We start from the raw sequence: 4,870 nt of genomic DNA on the forward strand, positions 1-4,870 counted from the left end.
TTTAATTTGCAAAATCTCCACTATTTCTTAGGGTTTTCCAGCTTTTACAGAAATAAGGTAAAATCCAGCCCATAGTATGATGGCTGTTTGGTGAGGATGGTGAGGAGGTGATGGGATTGGGTTGGGGGTGGAGTTGGTTGGGGTTTGGTTGGGAACGGATGGAGTTGGGTTAATTTGGGTCAGGTTGGCTTGAGGTTGGCTGGGGTGGTGCTGGACTGGGTTGTGTGGGTGGCTGGACAGGGATGGTGACAAGTCACGGGTTGGAAGGTGCTGCCCTGACCCTGCAGCAAACCCAGAGTGACTGTCCCACCCTCTGCCAGCCCTGCCACCCCCAGTACATCCCCAGCCTCCCTCTGGCTGGGAGGAGAGAAAACAGAAGTGTTTGCAGGGCTTCTGCTTCCCCCACAGAGTGAGGGAGGGAGGGAGAGAGAACTCTGGGGGATGCAGATGTTCCTCTTTCCATGACCCATCTGGTGTTTCCAGTGCACCGTGACAAACCCTGGGGAACACCCAGCCCAGGGGAGCCGGCAGGGCTCAGGGCTAGGAAAGGAGACACTTTATTTTGTTTCTCAAGCGTGGGGCAGGCCTGGGGCACCGAGCAGGGCCTGTGCAGGCCATGGTGCGGCCTGGCCATGGCGGTGGGTGGGCGCTGAGGGCTCAGGGCTCCTCACCCAGCCCATCACACCCCTGCTCTGTGCCCAGGCAAACATCTACCCCAGCCCCGGGGAGGTCGCTCTGCTGCAATTTGTATTTCCCATTCTGCTCTGTGAAATGCCACAGCTTCACACACGCTCCCGGCAACGCCGAGCACAGCTCAGGGCTCTCGCTCGGCCACGGCCCCGAATTATGACATCTTTTGTCAAAGACAGCTTCCAAAAAACCGCTGCAATTTCTGACGGAGAAATTAGATTGTCTTTTAAAGTAATATAACAGTGGTGCAATCTTTGCCTCTGTGACCCCTCTCATTTCCCGTGGGGTTTAAGTAGAGGCCTCCAATTTAAAACCTATTATACTCTGGAGACGGCTTCCACCCTCTCAGCTCCGTGGCCACGGCACCACTGCCCTGGTATTTAACACTTGTTGGGTTGGCTCTGCATCACCTGCCAGCTCAGAGGAGGTGCTGATTCTGCTGCCTCAGCTCTACCCTGCCTCGTGTGTCTCTCCTGTCAACCCCTTGCCTCACCAAGTAATCAGCATTTATTATTTTTAGCAGAAACATGGGTGTATCTGGTTTTCAGAAGAAAGGAAATAGCACCTGAACTTCGTTACAAAAGGAAGTGCCTTGGGGCTGCACAATTCCTTGGTGCTTGACAGGAGAAAGACATCAGTAAGGACTTAGGGCTGATTTTGGGCACAGGTCCTGTGCTGGGCTGGGCTGGGGGCTGAGGAGGGAGCTGCAGCCTGGAGGTTGGAGCCTTACACGCTGTCCATGGGATGGGGAGTCTGGCAGTGCTGCCCCAGATGTTTTTCCCTAGCTGTGCAGTCTCCAGATATTTCTCCATGGCAGCATCTTCCGTGTCTTGAGTGAGAGGTGAGGAAGGAGCCGAAAAGCGACCAAAAATCTCATCAGCTTTCTAATTGGGTTGTGTGAAGAAGTGATCAATCTCACGATGGTGCCCAGGAACAGGCAGCCTCTGGGGGCAGGAGCTGATCATTTTATCATGAGTTTTCCCAGCGCTTGGTGCTCCTCGGCAGCTGTAACACATCCCTGCTTGGCTTCGCTCCTCCAGCTCCTGTCCCGGGGTTTTGTGTCACAGCTGTGCTGCACCCCAGGCTGTCACTGTCCCATGTGCCTCAGTGGGAGGGTGCCACCTTCAGCTGGGCTGCTGGCTGGAGTCACATGGAGTCACTTCTGCCTTTTTCAGCCTCGCCACTCTCACTTCCTCTCCGCCGACGCTGGGGCTGGGGACAAGAGGAAAACCCCACGGCACTGCCACCACCACCCCCGGCCTCCCTGTCCCTGTCCCCACCTCTCCATCAGCTCCTCATTGGCCACACAGCTTCTCCATCCTGTGGGGAGTGTGGAGGGGAAAATCCCCTCCAGGAAGCAAAAACTTTGGAAGGGATTTTGAGTTTCCCCTCCAGGAAACTCAAAATCCCTTCCAGGAAGCTCCAGGCGGCTCAAAAGTTTGGGAGCTACTGCCTTTGGGTGTGTCCGTGGGCAGAGCATCCTGCAGGGACACTGCTGGTGGCAGACAGGCAGCTGTTCCCAGAAGTGAAGAATGCCCAGGGAAACTTGGAGTGCCCATCCCTGGAGGTGTCCAAGGAATGCATGTGGCACTCAGAGCTTGGGGCTGGGGACAAGGTTGGACTCCATGGTCTGGGAGGGCTTGTCCAGGCTCAGTGATTCTGGGATTCTGTGAAAGGACACTTAGGATGGTCAGGTTTTACACAAACTCACATGAGGTCAGTGGTGCCAGGCACCAACCCATCACATTTCCCACACTGGCAGTGGGACCCCCATGTCCCCAGCCCAGTGTCCTGCTGCAGGGCATGGCCCTGAGTGCCCTCCCGACAGCTGCTGCCTTTTGGGACAACTTATAAAGACTCAAATATTAATAACATAATTAGCTGTAAATTAGTTATGAAGGTTTTGATCCACTGAAGTCGACAGCAAGCTTTCCCCTCAGTCCGTGGCTGTGGGAGCAGCCCCAAAGATGTGACATCATGTTTGAGCAGGTGACACTGTGAACCACAACACCCTCTGAAAAGCAAAAGACTGTACAGCAGCATGGAGCTGTGACACCTGTGCTGGGAAACAGGGACATCAGTGGGGACACGGGTGAGAAAAACACATCAATGGAGTCTCTGCACTGAACTAACCATTGCTGGGGCTTTCAGCTTTAGGTTTTGGTGTTCCAATAGACTAAACCTGTCTAAAGTTTAGATAAAGTAAAGATAAAGTTTCCAAGAGCATTGGCAGTGGGGATGGGGATGGCAGAGGCAGGTCCAGCAGGGGCTGCATGGGGACATTGTCCCCACGGCGATGGGGACACCTGTGGATGCTGCCCAGCTGCTGGTGACGTCGTGTCACTCCAGCCCCATCTGCTGCCTCTTATCACACGTAGCCAGGTCCCTGTCACAGAAAGGACATGGGGTGCTCCCCAAGCCCTGCTGTCCCCCCTTATCGCTGCCACGCCAGCACCAAGGGGAGGCTGATGGACATAAGTCCCTGAACACACCGAGGTGAAGCTCACCCCTGGGAGCTCCAGCCTGCGTGTGATGGACAAATGATCAGATCATCCCCAGCCCTGTCACTCGCTGGGTGTTGTTGTCACATCACTGTCCCCTCCTGCCTCCCTGCTCGCTGACCCAGCAGCTCCCAGCAATGCCTCCCTGCTTATTCTGCTCAGCTAATTCAGCTCCCATGTTTTCATAGCACACAGAACGTCTCTCCCACAGACCAAGAAAAAAAGGAGGAAATCCAGCATTTTAGGGTTATTTTCTCATAGCAAATCACTGGGGAGACACTTTGAAGCACTTTTGTCCAACTCTGAACCTTGATTGCATTGCAGAGTGTCTCTGCAAGGTCTGTCCAGCAAGAAAAAGTAGAATAATTTGATTTTGCCATGGAGTTATGATAAAACAAATCCAGATGGAAACTCAATGCTCTTCCCACAGCCTCATTTAATTCCCTCCTGTCCTGTCAACATTTATGTACGAGTATTGTGAAAACTTGTGGTGAGTGCAGATAACTTGTCACTGCTTCAGTCCTGGCTTATTCCGAGAGTTTTCCATGTCCTGCTGTTTGGAACCTCCTTCCCCTCCCTTGGCAGGTGAGTGACAGCCCGTGACAAAGCGCTCCCAGCGCTCTCCCGTGTGTTTGCTGCATGTTGCCATGGCAGTGAGACTTCTCCACCAACAGCCATAAACAAACCGCATTCAAAAGAACAAAACCCAAACAATCCCTAATTAAATTAAAATTTGGCAGCAAAAAGAATGTTTTCTCTCTAAATGTTGTACCATTTTTCCTGAGCTGTTGGCCGTGTCTGCCCTGACACTGCTGTCACCCATCCCTCAGCTTCGACCTTTGGCTCTGTGTTTCCTCAACCCCTTTTGATCACAATCTGCAGTTGCTGAGGAGGTATCAGGTTTTCTATAAATAAAACAAATTCTCTCTGCTCCCAGGTACTACATGAGAGGACAAAAAGAAACAACCTCAAGCTGTGCCAGGAGATGTTCAGATTGGATATTAGGGAAAATTCCTTCATGGAAAAGGTTGTCCAGCTCTGGCACTGCCCAGGGCAGTGGTGGAGTCACCATCCCTGGAGGGATTTAAAGCCATGTGGATGTGGCACCTGGGGACATGGGTTAGCAGTGGCCTTGGAAGTGCTGGGGGAATGGTTGGACTCCATGGTCTTAGAGGGCTTTTCCAACCTAAACCATTCCATGATTGTATCTGAGGGCCCCTGCAGCATCCCACTGCCAGCTGTGACCCCCCTCCCTGTCCCTTCACCCTCGCCCAGGCTCTGCCTCTGAAGATCATTAATCATAGATATAATTTAATGACAGCTGGGTCGTGTCCTGCTAACTAAGTACACCTTGTTTGCCTCAAAATGCTAATGGCTCCTCTGAATCATTAATGAGGGACAATTGGTACGGAGCCTAATAATCGTGTGTGGTCTAGTTACAGATTTATTCATAGGAACCCGAGTCCTTTGTCATGGTAAAAAGCAGCAAAATCGGGTTGTGCAGAGCAGCTCTCGGTGGCACCAGCTCAACACACCAGTGCTGTGCACATCAAAACAACTGGTGCACAGCTTTCCTGGAAAAATGTGGGATCTGCATCCACATCTATTAGCATGGATTAGATGACATGGATTTGAAAGCCACCTCGTCACTTTCAACGGGAATATTAGAGAAATCAGCT

At 52.3% G+C, this 4,870-nt stretch overlaps 1 long non-coding RNA gene across 1 annotated transcript; it reads left to right on the forward strand.

Moving 5' to 3' along the window:
* The first annotated feature begins 231 nt into the window (after positions 1–231).
* On the forward strand, positions 232–4,045 carry LOC146434979 (uncharacterized). Its single transcript, XR_014853567.1, has 4 exons — positions 232–259; positions 2,680–2,782; positions 3,622–3,681; positions 3,777–4,045. It is a non-coding gene; the product is annotated as an uncharacterized LOC146434979 (long non-coding RNA).
* The last annotated feature ends 825 nt before the right edge of the window (positions 4,046–4,870 follow it).

This window comes from Lichenostomus cassidix, chromosome 7 (genome assembly GCF_008360975.1).
Source record: "Lichenostomus cassidix isolate B80296 chromosome 7, HeHo_3.0, whole genome shotgun sequence".
In the NCBI taxonomy this organism is placed as follows: domain Eukaryota; kingdom Metazoa; phylum Chordata; class Aves; order Passeriformes; family Meliphagidae; genus Lichenostomus; species Lichenostomus cassidix.